This window comes from Aegilops tauschii, chromosome 5 (genome assembly GCF_002575655.3).
Source record: "Aegilops tauschii subsp. strangulata cultivar AL8/78 chromosome 5, Aet v6.0, whole genome shotgun sequence".
Classification (NCBI taxonomy): domain Eukaryota; kingdom Viridiplantae; phylum Streptophyta; class Magnoliopsida; order Poales; family Poaceae; genus Aegilops; species Aegilops tauschii.
Genome location: NC_053039.3, coordinates 39,614,023 through 39,632,543, shown reverse-complemented (window position 1 = coordinate 39,632,543; position 18,521 = coordinate 39,614,023).

The following is an 18,521-nucleotide window of genomic DNA, read 5'->3' as shown; positions in this document are numbered from 1 at the left end:
TCGCTAACATGTGATAGTTAACCGACCTCAATAGACGGCAGAAACGCCAGCCCGCCGCTTTGATAGAGACGAGGAGGGAGAAGCGATACAGGCTGCTGGATTACTAGAGATAGGTGTCGCACGGAAGCCAAGAAATATGGTGATAGCGTGGGTTAGCCATGTACTAGTATGATGTAACTACACTGGGCTGCCGTGTTTCGTACTCTTCCGCTCCACTGTGGAGATGATTGGTTAATTTTATATCGCTGAATAATATTAAATATTATGAGTGCAGACGCTCCACCACGAGGTTCCTTGCTCCTTCTCGGTCGTCCGGAATCTATGTTCTTCCACTCTATTTTTTTACGTGAGCTTTGTTCATCCTTTTGCCAACATGCAAGACATCTAGCATCAAGGTGCACGTGTTATGCAAGGATCGTTCCATCTATATGAAGAACACGTGGGACTGGAACTACGAGACGGACATGTACCCAGGAGTGGACGTACGAACCTGAGTAATGTAGCGCAGTAAGTGAAGTAGAAAGGCACAAATGGTATGAACATGCATGGCATATAGGGTGTGTTTGGTTGCGTTCTCGTCTCATCATAGTTGTTCCCTCTTCATGCATGCTCAACTCAACACCCCTCTTCATGCATGCTCTCTTCATGCATGCTTCTAGTGTATTTGTGCTAAACTAGTGTGGACTCATGCACCCTCCATACACTCTACCAAACACCCAAAAGTAGGTCGAGAAGGGAACTCTTGGGCGGCATTTGTCTCTTACTACGTACTACCACTAAATGTTGTACGTGCAATGCACGGTGATGTTATGGAATACGTGCCTAAGTACTCTACTACTACTATATTAGTTGGAGGCACATATTAACTTTTATATTTGTTTACGTGTATGCCCCGAGACCTTCCAACTAGACGTGTCTTTCTCTCCAGGTCGCACTTTGTATCGTTCATACCACTAAGTACTACTACGTGTGGTCTCCGACCCAGAAGTGGAAGAAGTGGAGACGCTCTACCACGCTGTTTTTTTACGCTGGGCTCTACCACGCTGTTCATGTCCCACTCCTTTCACTGACGTGTGGGACATCCAGCACGTGCCATGTTTGGCACCCTTCGTCATAAGAGTTGAAACGCTAGCATTCATCAGAAATAAAAAATAATTATAAATCGGCAGTGATACTATTTTTTTGCGAACCAATCAGCAGTGATACTATACCACGCGGTTTCCTTGCTCCTCGATATCGGAAAGAATACTTCTGTTCGCCAACATGTGGGACGTCGACCATCCTAGTCCACTTGCCATGCACGCAGAACTCCAAGGGAGAGTCGCCCAGGTCGTCACGCCACAGTAACAATGACTAATGAGCCGTCAAATCACAGGCCCACTTCCCACTTTGAAGTTGCTCGGACGAAGGAACCATCATGACTTCGTTGAATTCCGCTTCTTGAAGAAAACTACTGTACCAGCAGTACTGCTAGCTACAGTAGTTACTCCAACAGAGGCCTCCTTTCGTTCATAGGATAGGAATATGAAAATCATAGGAAGTGAGATGACATGCATCTCAATTCCTATAGAGAAAGAGATGCCATTTGATGCTTAGGATAGGAATTTTTCCATTTAGTCTAGGCTAATGTACTGGTAATTTGCTCTAAAAACTATAGTAGTAACTAGTAGTATTGCTACATGCTCGTACTCAGACACAGACACACACACTAACTACTAGTACTACTACTTCTCACATGCTGGCCAGACGCCGTCGTTCTCCTTCCCGGCTTTGTCGGCGACACCCCACCGTGCTTGGATCTCCGCTGACCTCTCCGCAGCAGCGCGTGCATCCTTTTCTTTCTTGCGGCAGGCCTCTCTTTTCTTGAGTGCTTTCTGACTTTTCCGCTCCCTCTGTGCGGCTTTGGCCGCCTCTTGCTCTACCACCCATTCGGCCTTGGCATCTTCAAATTCCTCCCACATAGTTGTGAGGTCGCGAGCGGCGATGAACTCGGCACGGCGGGATGCCATCGCTTCCCTACCATTTTGTGTGCGGTCGTGGGCGGCGAGGAACTCGGCGCGGCGGGATGCCATCACTGCCTTACCGGTTAGTGTGCGGCGCGGTGGCATGAACGACGCCTGGTGAGAGCTCTGGGGTGGAGTGGCCGGACAACCTTATAGTGCATTGGTTTGTCAAGAGCTCAAGGACAGAAGACGAAGCAAATTTGGATTCCCCTTCAATCCTGGTCATTTATTACCAAGTAAAATGCATTGGCGGTCATCGAACTTGTCTTGATAGCTCACTTTGATCATTGTATACGAGATATGGTGATTATACGGTCACTGGCTCAGCGTATAGCTCCGTATTTGTCTGGTTGACCAGTCAAACAGTCCGCATGCGCCTCATCAGCTCGTGTTCTTTATCTATCTACGCGGGCCTACCTATCAATGGAGAAAGAAATACTGTAAAAACCAAAATTATGCGTATGTGGGGAATCAAACCATGGACTCGTCGCTGCAACGCACCCTCGTCAGCCAAATGAAAATGAAATACTTCGCGTCAGACACTCACGCTCACGCTGTCGAAGCATGCTAATGCATGCACGTCGCCCTCTAAATCAAAGTCCTGCTCATGGCGCAACGCAAACGGCGAGCCCATCACCTGCGCGCCCCGGCGGTGCCTGACATTACTGTTTAGACGTTTGATGGAGGCCTACGCGAACGCCGAGCATGTATTCACCTGGCTCAACACCAACGGTCATACTCGGACCGCCTTGCTCATGTATATCGTCCATCACAACGACAATCTATAAAACAGCCTAAGCTAGAGAGGGTACTATGGTAGTATGGTACGGAGTATGTACTATCGTGAGCGACCGATCTTAGTGCCACTGCACACCGAAACCCCTTCCATCGCTAGAGCGCGCTTCCCACCTGAAACGGTCACCGTCTCTCCAGAATGTCAATGCCGCATTCACCGGACTTAACTGCAGGTGCAATTGGTGTGTCACTGACATGCGGGCCAGATGCCCGTTGGGCCCACATGTCAGTAACCCAAACGCATCTGCAGTTAAGTCACTGAAGCAGCGTACGCATTCACGCCCAACGAACCTACTCCGGCGCCAGTTGTCCATCCGTCTGCCGCGGCTCATTGCCATTCGCCCGCTATATTAACTTGAGCCCCAGCTCCCAGCCATAGCCAAAGACCCACACTTATTCTCCTCCGGTCCCTTCCTTCTGCCGGCACCACTTCAACCATGGCCTCCTGGCGCTCCGAAGCTCTCTTGGACGTACTGTCGCAGGAGCAGACGAGGGACATCGGCGGCTCCGCTCCGAGCGCGCTCCAAAGCTCTCTTTGACGTACTGTCGCAGGAGCAAACGAAGGAGATCGCCGGCACCCCCCCCCCCCCGGCCGCCCTCCGCCGCCACGACCACGAAGCCGGCGCGCGTGCGCGGGCGCAGCCGGCAGCGAGGAAGAGTAGTACACGGTAGGTCGCCGCCGCTCTGGTCCCGGGAAGGCCACTGCTACTCCACTCAGTCGACGCCAAGCTTGGTGGGGTAAACAACGGCGGCCGATTAGCCACTTGACGGCGATGTGGAGGCGGAAATCTTCAGAACCTTGTGCTCCGGAGGAGGAGGTTATCGAGGCGGACAAGGAGGAGGCAATGGCAATGGCCGGCTTTCTCGGGTTCATGGCCGGACATGGTGGTCAGGCGCCGGCGATCGTTTAGATTAGGTTTACAGTAGGTTTTAGTACGGTTTGTGCGAAATATGTAATGAATTTCGTCCAGTTTGTAGGAAAAGTTTTCGAAATGTAATGAATTTCATCCGGTTAATTTGAAATTTGCTTTGTTTGCACGAATTTCGTCCGGTTAGTTCATATAGTTGTCGAAAGGTATGCGGGCAGCATCGGATGGCATCCATCAGTGTCCTCGGACAGATGCCGGTGTAAATTTGTGGGCCAGCGCTGGAAATGCCCTAACTATCATTCTATAATCGCTAACAATCCTCCATTATTTGGCAGGGAACAGTTATCCCTCGATCAAAATCAGATCCGCGGTGTTTCGCACTCCTCCCGCGTAAGAGTGTAAACTCTTGCTTACATAAAAATGGAGCAAGTGGACGGCACTGTAGCACGTCATATCACTCGAACTAGCCCGCCTAATGAGCAGGAAAGCACCGCCCTCGTCATTTTGTTCTGGATTTCTATCAATCGATCACGCGAAAATGTTACGCTTCGCAAGTTCTAAAGGAAAAGGTGCCACACTTACAACTCGTACGCGTCGCAACCCCGACGGTCTAGCTCGCACGCCGCTCACCAGAGGGGACACGCGTTGTCTTGCAATTTCACTGACATGTGGGACCGTAATTGTATAAACCGTCGATAGCCGAAATCTAATCGCTCGGCGGGCGTCGGCTGAGAAGAGAGAAACGGGGGAGGGAGAAGAGATCGCCCACCCGCCGCGCACGGAGTCTAAGAAATATATGGTGATAATGTGAGGTGGGCCATGCTGGAGTCCGGACCGCTTCCGGAGCCTGCTCTCACCGCCCTGGCCCCTCAAGACACCAGCTGCCCGCCGCATGCATGCATAGCAAGTAGTACTCCTTATGTGGAGGAGAGAGAGGCATTGACAAAGTCAAGGAGTGGGCTCTGCAAGAGCCCGTCTCTACACGTGCTCCTAGGTATAAAAAAATAAGTCTAAAAAAGGCATAGAAAACAATTGTGTCTTAAAAAAAGAAAGGTAAAAAACATTTGAGAGGAAATAGATAGAGAGAAAGTGAGAAAAAGCTGTAACCTGGGCATTACATGAGGAAGGAGGGAGTGGTGCACATGCCAAGTTCACTGGGCTGCCGTGTTTCACACTCCTCCGTCGTAACAGTGGAGACAATAGCTTTCATCAAAAATAAACAATGAATACTCGTTGCTCGTCCTCTATATCGGAAAGAATACTTTCATTCACCGACATGTGGGACGTCGACCATCCTGGTCCACCTGCCATGCACAAAATTATCCTGGACTACCCCGGTCGTATCGCAGGCCCAACCTTTCCCACTGTAAGTTGTTCGGACGAAGGAACCATCATGACTTCGTTGAATTCTGCTTCTTCAAGAAAACTTACTGTACCCGCAATACTGCTACCACACGCGAAGACTGGACGACACTGTACCACGTCATATCACTGAAACCCACTAGGCCAAACTAGCCCGCCTAGGTCATCTATTTTGGAACGGAGGGAGTACGTCTCTGCACTGCTATGATTTTGTGTTGCACGTTCTCTGTACTTTTGCTACGATTTTCCTACCCTATGAACCAAATGAGGCCTGAATGTATGTCGACTATTGTCTGATCGATCGCTAAGCCTACAATTTTAGGAGCTAGGGCTATTGGTCGATCGACGAGGGATAAGTATAAGCATACCACGAGCTCATCAGCCCCAACGTTTCTCTTCGATGAGTGTTTTGCAAGTACTATAGCTCGCACAGTAGCTAGCCTACTAACACCAAGAATCATCAAACAAGCCCTGCTGATATGATAAACAGTTCAAACTTACATCTAAGCATGCCATATATTACATCAAAAGCTGGTGAGGATACATCTGTTTCCATAACTCGGAGAGGGTTCGCATGATTCACTATCAAACAAAAGTAGCAAGATCCGCCCACACAAGACAGTGCACTAGCCCTAAGATGGTTTGATAACACGCATCGTTCTGGTAATTAAACACAGGGCAATGCAAACTACCCTGAAGGATTAGCGCGACCAACTATTTCTTGTCATCGATCTCTCGGGCAATGACCACAGCACGGACAGCGGCATGGGAATCGATTTCTGGGGCGATGTCCACAGGACTGACCGCGACATCGGAATCGATCTCTGGGGCGATGTCCACAGGATGGACAGCGGCATCGGAATCGATCTCCGGGGCGATGCCAACAGGACGGGCCATGACATCGGAATCATCAAGGACGTCCACCAGCACCTGCACAACCCTAACATATTAGCAAGCACATTGCAAATAATCAAAAACCACAACTATGGTAATAAGCCATTATTTTTTACCTTGTGCAGCTCACCGGGGGATCTCATCCCTCCGGGGGCCATCTCCTCGTCCTCGATGGGGGCCATCACCTTGCCAGGGGAATACTGCTTCTCAACAGCGACTATCTCCTCAAACTCGGTCTTGAGCCTCACATAGGTGGCAATCAGAGTTCCTGGGGTAGGCACGGTGGGGCCCTTGCTGTTCTTCCAACTTTCTTTGAGGAGTTCGTCCGCCAACGTCCTCAACTCTTTGGCCAGTGCTTGTTTCTTGGAGTTCTTCGTCTCCATGGGTTGGCCCGCCAACATGGTCAACTCGTTGGTCGGTGCTCGCTTCCTGGAGATCGTTGTCTCCAGTGAGTTGTCCGCCGGCAACTCTTTGCCTAGTGCTGTAGGATCCATCAATGAACTGACAAACAAAAAGCAATCGAAAGGAAACCATAATTGCAATGAAAACGGGAAAAGAATAGGATGTGAGAATCAGTCGGTGCTTCGCAAAAAGAAGATTCTTGGAATGAAAATATAGCAGCATAACTGATTCACCCACCTTTCCTTCGTCGGTACAGAAGAAAAATGGCAGAAGTGAGTAGCCTGGAGTGAGGTTTTCTTCAAGAAAGGGAAGAAAGGGCTTGAACGAGCGTTCCAGTGAAATGATGGTTGCTTCGTCCAGTCCAACTTGGAGGCCACCTTACCGCTGCTGGTAAAGGTGTGGCTTTTGTGATATGACGGGTCATGACAGCCACACAGGGGTGACAGGTGAGTCTCGATTGTAGCACCTCGCTGTGATTTGGTGGATGGCACGCGGGCCCGAATGCTTTGAAATGTCCCGCATGTAGATAGAGCGGCTAGTCATATAGGAGTGCTCAATATTGTGCACCGCGACCAAGGCGGAGAGGAAAACGAGAGAACTATGTAATTAATGCATGAGTTTAATTAGGGTAGTTTTGTGAAGTACGAGATACATTCCTCCAATCGCAAAATGCCTTGGTTCATGAGATTTGAGATTTGAGCCCTATAAACCGGAAGGGAGGGAGTACTGCACACGGTGTAGTCTAGTCACTTGTTGAAATCTCTAGAAAGGAAAATACTCCTTTCTGGTTTACAGGGCTATACTACTCGCTTCGTCTAGGTGTGTAAGTCATCTTACGAAAACCAAATAGTCCCAAAACACTTAGGCGCGGTGCATTAACTTCTACCTTGTTTCTTGTTTCTTGACATATCAACCAATAAGAGATGAGAGGTGTGCATGCTTTTAATGACTTGCAATGGCTAGTTCATTGCATGCAATGCTATTAATTAGCAAATAAACATTGGTGACCCCAGGAGGAAACGGTGCTAAGCGCGTGGACCTATGCAGAATGAGTATCAACCAATGGATAATGGAGTTTAATTGTTAAACAATAGCAATTTTGTCTCATGCAAGAGCCTGGCTAGTACTCCAAGGAACCGCACCACGCGAGCGTTCGCAACTGCCACGTTCGGGTTGCGCTTGGCTCTTCGCCTCTTCGAGAAGACGAACAATGATGTTACTCCTACTTCTACAGTATCGAATCCACTGCTGCATGTCCGTCCACCTCGTGCGGGAGGGATACCGTGTAGCGAAATCTTCTACTTACTGCTCATGCCTTTGCGTCTATGACAGGTGGGCCCAACAGGTGGTTGGCCCTCCTGTCATGCAGCCAAAGGCAGGTGCAGTTAAGGCACCGGAGCTCAGTCCGCAAGGGAGAGGGCGTTGTAGTAATCAAATTTCTCGGTCTTGTACGAGTTGACGCGACACATCAAAGCACTGCACTCGATATAAGTCTTTTTACACATTTCAAATGGGCTACTTCTTATGTAGGAGTAGAGATATTCTGCTTCGTATGTAGTCACTTGTTGCAGTCTCTAAAAAGACTTATATTTGGAAACGGAGGGAGTACAACGCATGCATGCATGCCGTGACTTTCCTTTTGATACTTGCATGTGTTGATTTGATGCACCTTGCCAAATTTTGACTATAAATTTAACTAACCAAATTTTCATGCATGTCACAAAAAATTACGGGGCTGTTTGGATTGTGACTATGTTTGTCTTATGTTGCCACATTATTTTTCCCACACATGCCACACTTGCCTAACCTGAGTTGCTCAAATTGTTAGACACACTTTGGCTTGCCTAAGGGAATCTTGCCACAATTTTTGTGTCTATGACATGTGGGATTCACTGCTAATAAAAAATTCTTGTCTTAGGTGTGGCTTATAAAAAAGACTTATATTTAGGAACGGAGGGAGTAGAAAATATAAATAATAATGCATGTTGGGGCAACCCACGTTTCCGCTAATCTTAGCCGTGGGCTTGTTCACAATTTTTATGAGGGGGTGGTTGTTCATTTAATGGAGGGACTTGTAGTACCAGACTTGAACGATACAAAGTGCGACCTGGCACACCGTAACACCACTTGGAACAAGCGGGTAGCTATCTCAAAAAAAAATCAACAACTAAAAAAACCGTGACCTGGCATGTAGTAGTGCACAATTTTAAACGATTGTTTTGATGGAGTGAAAAAGGAAAACTACCCCACTACGTATATATTGGCCGGAGCCTCCGCGCTTGCTTGCTAGGGTTGCTCTATTCACACACTCTCATCCTCTCCAGATCTAAACAAGATAGGGGTAGTAACACTGTCTTTCTCCCTTCAAAAAACACTGGCTTTCTATCCTCACCGCTGGTTACAGATCCGGACGTATCCCCCTCCGCCAGTGAAGGGGAGGAGGGGCAGCGTTTAGGCCGTCGTCTACAGCGAGGGAGGAGACCCACTGCTGGCCGCACAGTTATCTCTGGCCGAGCGCCGGCGCGGGAGGTCCTCCGATCCCTTCGTCGTTGCCTGTGGGCGGATCCGGCCTCCCGCTACCCACCTATCCACATCCCGACGACCTTCAGGTATATCTTCGTTCGAAACGGCCTTAGCTCTACTTCCCCAGATCGCTACGTCGCTGCATGTGCATCATTTTCTACCTCTCAGCCCCTCTTGATCGGATGGTCCAACGTCACATATTTTTTTCTTCTATTGTTAGAGGTAAAGCTACTTCATGGAGTCGAATCTTGTACTCCCTTCGTCCGAAAATACTTGTCATTGAAATGGATGTATCTAGATGTATTTTAGTTCTAGACACATCCATTTTGATGACAAGTAATTCCGGACGTAGGGAGTACTTGGTTCAAACAAGAAATAAAGTGGGGGTGGGGGAATTTAGTATGTACATCGGACTTGGTACAAACAGGAAGGAAAGGGGGTGAAAGTAGTACAGACTGGTCATCCAACCGGTCTCTTGGTCGAAAAGGGAAATATAGGGGTAACGCTGTACACAGTGGTATGACCAGGACTAGATATGCTATCCACACATAGGAGTAGGTGGCTAGAGTGAACAAAAATGGGACCAACCCAGATATGTTTCTTGGATGTTTGTTTCTCGGGGCAACAAACTATGAATCACCACTTTATGCCCCTGTTTACGTACATGGTGTTGTACTGCTGGTGCACCCACTGTCCCATGCCCTTATACCAAATATTTAGGCTCCGTTCGGAATAAAGGGGCAGAAAACATAGGTCTTGATGAAAATAGAGGAATAGGAAAGGAATGTAGGTATAAAACTATGGAACAGCGAACCGGAGGAAACTCTCAAGAGAATGTGTTCGGATGGACTACGAAATGTACAGATTTGTTTTTTTAGAGTAGCATGCTTGGCAGTATGAGATGCTATTTGTTTATTCAGCTGCACAGTGACTACTCTTGTCCTCACCTCACGTACCACACATAGGTTGATTTTTTTATTCCGGCAACACAACACAGCAACCTGTCTAACGCATGGCAGCGAGCGCCTGCCTCGGGCTTCCGCCCAAAAAATGAGCAGCGCGTGGATGTTTCTAATCCTATGGAATCAGTACTACCAGACCAGCTTTCCTATGAAACACTATTCACCTTTCCCGTGTTCCGAACGGTTGGAAGGGAAAGAATACCGTAGGAATTGTATTCCTACGAAAATCCTGCACCAAACCTGTGAACCGAACGCAGCCTTAGCTGTTCTTAATCTAATGTCCCTGGTAAAAATGAAGCCATGCCACTGTTATAAGCCATGACAAGTTTAGCCAAATGTTTTTGCCTGTAATTGTTTGAGACTCTGATTGCTTCCTCTGTGCCTTTTTGTGCAAACAGGGATATCCAATTCACCTGGTTGCTGTTGTGACCTTTTGGTGCACTGCACAAAACTCTTCTTAAAAGAAGTGACTTTTGTGCTGTTTAACTGGAATGTCAGAATGGAACAGTTGGTTCATTTTGGTGGAACTGCACAAAGGGAGAGCTGTGTTCCAATCCTCATCATCCATATTGGCGCCATAACCTTCCTTTAGGTAAGAATGATATTTAATGCATGTGTTCATCTCTATTTTTCGACTGCCATGAGAAAATAATGCTGTTTTTTACTAGTACACTTTTACTCCCTCACTGACAAAACCAATTCTGAATTAGAAGGCCAATCATGTACTTGGTTTCACCAACTGGTCAGGAGAAAGAGAAACAGAGCATGAAGAGGAAGAAGAAGAAGAATAAACAGTGCCAAGGCGATCTTGCTGAAGCCAGAGGCCTCAGTCGAGGCCTTTCAAGGGCTCCGGCAATGACTACCTTACATGTGAGACGATCCTCCAGGGAGCCCTTCCACTTCTGCTGTCTCACTTAATTAATTAGGAGTACTTAAGTACCACTAATTTATTACTGCCTAATTTTCCTGTTGGAGTTAAACAAATCTTTAGTAGGACCCTATGCTGAATCATGTACGTGTGTATGTTTGTCTATGGAGGTGAATCATGTGGTGGAGCAGGGAGGGAATATTATTAGTGTCATGACATAATAGTGCTATTGTTTTGCATGTCAATTTATTGCCATTGGTTCAATGAGGCAATGTTTTGCGTATTGTCCATCATGAATTTGATGCTACTGTTTGAGTAATATGCTAATGTCTTCCTATCCTTTCTCACTAAGCTAATGAAGGTTTCACCTTGTTCCTACTTGTGCAAACAGGGATCATGTTGTGCCAATCATACATTTTAGTGGAACTACACAAGACAATACAATGAACTGTATCCCAACCAGTGCTTTAACTCTGCTGGAAGTTCTTGATAATCTTTCGATATAATCTCTGCACTGGTAAACAAGAGTGATTTCAACCATACATTTGAAGTGCACAAAAATATATAATATTGTGTGATTCCAGTGAGTGCTTTATCATCTCTTATGGGACTACATGAATAAGCTTTTTTCTCAGGTTGGTACGGGCATAAGGCCTTCATCCATATTAGTTTGCTGTCATCTCTATTTGTATCGTGCTACTGTCATGAGAAACTCCTTTATCTTTGCACGTTAAAGTTTTGCAACCTGTGATAAATGGCAATGCTTTGAGTGTTGAGTTGAGCTAATTGGCACTGATTAAATAAACTAATACCTCTCTTTAAGCAAGACTACTATGTTGCTAACTTTACCCATTAAGATAATGAGGGTGCTTCTATTTGTTAGTGTATGTTTCATCAACTAGTCCCACTATTACAGTAATCTCACTCTCTCAATATATGTGCCAACAGGGCTCGATTTTGGTGGAACTGCACAAAAACTTTGGGTGCTTCATTGCCTCGACAGCTTCCGTCCTTTCCTGTCAGTCGCTAATCTCCGCTTGCTTTCTTCCTTTGCTGTCAGTCGCTTGGCTTATCTCGGCTTCCAGTCAAAGGAAATAGTAATTGATATGCTACCTCACACAGGTTGGTACTGGTCTTTATCCTGATTATTGTGCCTGTCATATGTATTGGTAATTTGGTATTGTGCTACTGTTTGCCGATTTCATAAAGGAGTAATTTGGAGCCTGAACTCGTAGGCAAATCATTACATCGGGTGATTTCAGTAGAACTGCATAAAATGATCAGATGGACAGGTACTTATGCTGCTGCTATGTACTCCAAAGTTCACTCAGACAAGCATCGATGTTGACAAGAAGTGCCTATATTCATTCGAGTATCAACCGACGTCAACCAATTGTCAAACTCCAACTATTAGGAGAGTGAACGCCAAAAATATTCCTTGGTGCATAGCCCATAAAAACGCAGTCCAGTCTTTGGTCCCAACTTGTGCCTTTTGGTTATCGGCACATATGGTAGCAAACTATATGGCATGGAGTCTAAAGATTCCAGACAAGTTGGTTGACGCGTATATTCATCTGGCACTTAATCAGTCTGCACGCCAAGGATGCTCCATTTCAGTTGAACTGCACAAAAAATTTGGGTGGTTCATTTTCTCAACCGCCTCCTTTCTCGTCTGCAATGTAGAATTTTGGCGAGATACAGGACCAAGATGAGCCAGTAAACTAGTTGGATGAAAGTAGTGGCCAAGTTGCTCAAACCTCCCTCGGCACGAGGCCACTATTTGAGGATAAACCTACAAGCAAAGTTCAGATTGTTTGTGCTACCTCTTATGTACTCGAAAGTTTACTCGTACAAGAACTAATTTTAGCAAGAAGTACCTCCGATTGAACACCATTTACCAGTCTGTACCCTAGGTAATTAAAGTTCGTCCATGGATCATATTGGCTGTGATCTCAATCATTTGGATGCATAAACATACTGAACATGTGTATATCTGAATCTTTTTGTGAATTATGTATGAATATTGTCGTGTGATCTATCAATCATTTGGATGCATAGATATGCTGAGCTTGTGTATATATGAATCTTTTGAGTTGTTGATAGTGAATGTTGGCTATGAATATGAATGTGTCCTGTGAATCTGAGTTTGATATGAATGTTTACCTTTTCTGTTGTATTTGTGTGTGAACTTGTTAGTATGCCTACTGTGGGGTATAAAACGCAGGTCTCTTATAAAAGTAATGATGTGTCCAATTTATGTTTTCCCTTCTAACCAAATTATATATATATTATTACTATTATGGTATATTTTATAGAGACTTATATATACATTATAAAAACATCCCACGTGTTCTTTACGTATAAAAGTAAATGTTTAATGGAAGTTGGCAAGGAAAATCCTGGTTGTTTTTGACTCACAGGCAAGGAAAATTCTGGTGATTGCGTACAAAAGCTTGTGAAGATTTTAAGGACCAATTTAATAATAACGCGCTCATTTTTATTTTGACAAATAACTCGCTAATTTCTTAATTATATATATATATATATATAATGTGCCTCTCCGATTTATTCTTTGATATTAATTGCTCCTTCTAACATAACATTATATATATATAACGAGCCCACCTAATACGTGTATTTCAAGGAAGTGCAAATGGGATGGGATTTCTTAGAAAATATAAATGGGCCTGATTGACGCGAAATTATTTGTTCACCCAGCCCAGCAAATGGACTGTACATTCTAGAAAACACGGGTTAAATATATGCCACATTTTTGCAGGCTGACATGTGGGCCAATAGGTCGAAGCCTACGCAGGGCATTGTCAACTTGGTCAACAAATGATTATCTCATCCACAGCCATTGGATTTATATCCAACGGCCGGCATGCACCTTCAATCTCTCGTCTTCTTCCTCCAGCGTCGCCGGGACCGCCTGGTCCGGCCTCCGGCGGCTAGCGGCTCTGCTTAGCACGCATCACTGCGAAGCGCTACCCCACCGCCGGCCAGGCTATCCCTCCACCCCTCGACACCTCTTGTTATTCTCCATAGACTACAGCCCCACGCCGCAACAGAACCAGTTATAACCCTTCTCCTCCTCTCAATCTGCGACTCCACTGCCGCGTTTTCCCATCTTCGAGTCGTTCCCGTCCGGGGCCTCGCCGTCGTCCACCGCCTCACTGCGTTCGGTGCGGCGTGGTCAACAAACGAGAGTCATCAGAAGAGGACTGTACGTGGAGAGCCTGACGGCTGGGACCCACGAGGTCCATGGTCGCACGCAAGGAAAGTTCCTCCTTATTAAGCTGAAAAAATGTTTCCTCCACCTGACAGCTGGGACCCACCGGTTGTATCTTCGCACGGAAGGAAGTGCCTCCTTGTTTTGCGTAAAAAATTATACATCCCGTTGACAGCTGGGACCCGTCGGATTTGGTGACTGACTTGTGGGCCTACTAAGCGGACGTGTACGCACGGCTTTGTCAACTTAATCAACAAATGATTCTAGCAGCTGGACCGTTGGATGTTAATCCAACAGCCGTGCTCCTTCTTGAACCTCTGTTCTTGCTCCTGTCTCCCGTGGGCGGCACCACGACTGTGCTGCCGCGCACCCGAACCAGTGAAGTTTCCCACTCCTCTCCATCTGCGACTCCACAGCCCCGTCTTCCCCATCTCCGGGTCGTTCCAGTCTAGGTGCGCTCGGCACGGTGTGGTCAATGTGGTCAACAACCGAGAGTCATCGGAAGATGACTGTACGTGAGAGGCTGACAGTGGGGACGCACCACGCCCATGGACGCATGCATGCAACAGAACGCGGCAAGGTCAACGTGGTCAAGGAACGGCTTCCATCGGAAGTATACTGTACGTGGAAAGTCTCAGCTGGGTCCACGGCCGCAGCAAGTAAGTACCTCCTTATTATGCGGAAAATAATGATTCCTCCAACTGACAGCAGGGACCCACTGGACAGGCCACCGTATTTTGTGAAAAAACGTTTGACCCCTGACTGCTGGGACCCACCTGACGGGCCACCGTATTTCCCGAAAAAACGTTCCCCCCGCTGTCAGCTCGGACCCACCGGAAGTGCCTCTTATTACGCACAAAAATATGAATACTCCCCCGGCTAGCTGGGACCCACCTTGGTGGGAGGCTGACTTGTGGGCCTACTAAGTTGACGGGGACGAAGGGCTTTGTCAACTTAGTCAATATGTACGATTCTAGCTCCAGTGACCGTACGATGTCCATCCAACGGCCATAGTGCTTCTTCAACCTCTGGTCTTCTTGCTCCAGCCGCCCAAAGCAGCTTCGGTCGTGCTGCATGCTCCTGCCTCCCGTGGCCGGCTGTGCTGCCGCGGAGGCCTCACCGCCGCCTACTATTCCCACCGCTGGCAAGGCCCTGCGACGACGGTAGCCTCACACCGCAGCCGAACCAGTGAACCCTCGTACTCCTCTCCGCGCGGGCTTCCACTGCCGCGTCTTCCCCGGCTCCACATCGTCCCCTTCCTAGGCCTCGCCGTCGTCCACCGCCGTGGTGCTCTCCGCACGGCGTGGTCAACGTGGTCAAGGAACGACTTCCATCGGAAGAGACTGTACGTGGAGAGGCTGACAGCTGGGTCCACGGCCACAACCCAGTTTTTTTGTGATTTGCCAAGTAAGTCGCTTTGTCAGGCCTGTTGGGCTGCAAATCTTTCAAGACGGGGAGAGCTTTCATTCGGCTGGCCGAGAAAATGGCCCATTAGTAATGAGAAATGGGCTGTACAATTTTAAAACACATCAAACCGGCAATTAGTTTCAAATATCTTTTTTTCATTTCAAGATTTTAAATTACATTAATTTTTATGTGTGGAGAATTTGTTGGATTTTATATTGATATACATTTATTTTTAAAATCAGTTTGAATGTGCGTCAAAATTTCGGGATTAAAAACAGTTCGGACCGCACCGAAATATGCAAAATTTCGTATAATTTTTTAACCGTGGCCACAATATGGGTTGTAATGCTAACAAAAAGAATATGGGCTCCAAAAAAACCTTAATAATTAGCAAATGCGCTGTAAATTATTAGAAATAATGGCAATTGGGTTGTATGCTGTTTTCCACAGATTTGAGGCTTTCCTAAAAAAAAGGTTGACGCACAAGCAGTGACTGTTGGATGGCCATCCAACGGCCGTCGTGCTTCTTCAATCTCTGCTCTTCCTGCTCCAGCCGCTCAAACAAGCGCCGGCGGGACTGCCTGCTCCCTCCTCCCCGCGGCCGGCTCTACTGCCGCGCAGGCCTCACCGCCCCACCGTACTCCCATCGCTGGCCTAGCCATCCCTCTACTCACCCACACCTGCTGTTATTCTCCGGCGACGGCAGACGAACCAGTAAACCCTCGTACAGTCGTACTCCCCTCCACGTGGGAAACAACAGCCGAGTCTTCCCTGCCTCCGTGTCGTTCCCTTCCTAGGCCTCGCCGTCGTCCACCGCCCTGGTGCTCTCGGTGCGGCCTGGTCAACGTGGTCAACGACCGACATGCATCTGAAGTGGACTGTACGTGGAGAGGCCGACAGCTGGGTCCACGGCCGCACGCAAGGAAATGCCTCCTTATTACGCGCAAAATAATGATTCCTCCACCTGACATCGGGGACCCACCGAAAGGGCCTCTGTATTTCGCGAAAAAAACGTTACCGCCGCTGACAGCTCGGACCCACCAGCTATATCTTCGCACGCAAGGAAGTGCCTCCTTATTACGCACAAAAAAATGAATACTCCCCCTGTTAGCTGGGACCCAGTATAGTGGCAGGCTGACTTGTGGGCCTACTAAGTTGACGGGGACGGAGGGCTTTGTCAACTTAGTCAATATGCATGATTCTAGCTCCAGTGACTGTACGATGTCCATCCAACGGCCGTAGTGCTTCTTCAACCTCTGTTCTTCTTGCTCCAGCCGCCCAAACCAGCGCCGGTCGTGCCTCGTGCTCCTGCCTCCCGTGGCCGGCTGCGATGCGGCGGAGGCCTCACCGCCCCCGACTACTCCCACCGCTGGCCAGGCCATCCCTCTACTCACCCACACCCCCTGTTATTCTGCGGCGACGGTAGCCTCACACCGCAGCGAACCAGTGAACCCTCATACTCCTCTACGCGTGGGCATCCACTGCCGCGTCTTCCCCGGCTCCGCGTCGTCCCCTTCCTAGGCCTCGCCGTCGTCCACCGCCCTGGTGCTCTTGGCGCGGCGTGGTCAACGTGGTCAAGGAACGGCTTCCATCGGACGTGGACTGTACATGGAGAGGCTGACAGCTAGGTCCACGGCCGCAGCAAGGAAGTGCCTCCTTATTACGTGCAAAATAATTATTCCTCCATCTGACAGCGGGGACCCACCGGACGGGCCACCGTATTTCGCAAAAAAACGTTTGCCGCTGACTGCTGGGACCCACCAGCTACATCTTCGCACGCAAGGAAGTGCGTCCGGGCAAAAAAAATGATTCGCCCCCCTGACTGCTGGGACCCACCAACTACATCTTCGCAGGCAAGGAAGTGCCTGACAGTCGGGACCCACCTGGTTGGAGTGTACATAGCGTTGTCATTCTGGTCGCGAACGTGTACGTACATATATACTGGTGGATGTAGAGGCGCGCACTTGTCGTAGTAGAGGCGCGTACGTGTCGTAGTAGAGGCGCACACGTAGCATGTACACGTACGTACAACGGCCAGGGTGCAAGAAAGAAAATACGGCCACATATGTGTACATACGGGCGGGGTCTCGAACGCCTACTCGCGCATACGTACAGCCAGGGCTCGTGTACATGGCTGGGTCGGAACGGAGAAATAGCGTCGTCGTCGTGTTCATGGGGAGGCAACGGAATGCGTCATGTTCATGGGGAGGCAACGGAATGCGTCGTGTTCATCGGGAGGCAACGGAATGCGTGGGAGCCAACCAGCTGGGTCGGAACGGAATGCGTGGTCGTGTTCATCGGGAGGGCTTGGACGGAATAGGCGATGGAAACGAGGCCTGGCGTACCGCACAACGGAGGAAACGGGCCTCCTAGGTTCGGAACGGGGTCCTGTTGATCGGGAGGGGTGTGGCGTAGCACAAAACGGAGGAAACAGACCTCCTACAGTCGAAACGGGGGTCCTGTTGATCGGGAGCGGTGTGGCGTACCACAAAACGGACGAAACGGACCTCCTACGGTCAAAACGGGGGTCCTGTTGATTGGGAGGGGTGTGGCGTACCGCAAAACGGACGAAACGGACCTCTTACGGTCGAAACGGGGGTCCTATTCATCGGGAGGGGTGTGGCGTACCGCAAAACGGGACTCCACGGGATACTGTTCATCTCTACCGTCGACCTCCTCCTGCCTCCACGGGCTACCGTCGACCTCCTCCAGCCTCCACGGGCTCCTGTTCATCCAGCCTCCACCCGCGCTACTCCACCGGCTACTGTTCAACCACCCCTCCACGGGCACCCCTCCACCGTCTACTGTTCATCCAGCCCTCCACACCACGGGGTCTTGTTCAACCACCCCTCCACGGGCACCCCTCCACCGTCTACTGTTCATCCAGCCCTCCACCACACCACGGGGTCCTGTTCATCCAGAGGCAACGCCACCACTCACTGTTCATCCAACCCCTCCCCCCCCCCCCCCCCCCCGCAACGCTCACTGTTCATCCCAGAGGCAGCATCGATCGGCTTTAGTTAGCAGCAGTAGCGAAGGAATCGCTCGATCGGGTTCAGTTAACAGCCATCGATCGATCGCTCGGGTTCAGTAACGCGTAGCCTGCAGTGCAATCGCTCGGGTTCAGTTAGAGCCCAACGCCTCGCTCGGGTTCAGTTAGAGCCAACGCCTCGCACACACGCGCGTACGTGTACGAGAGAAACG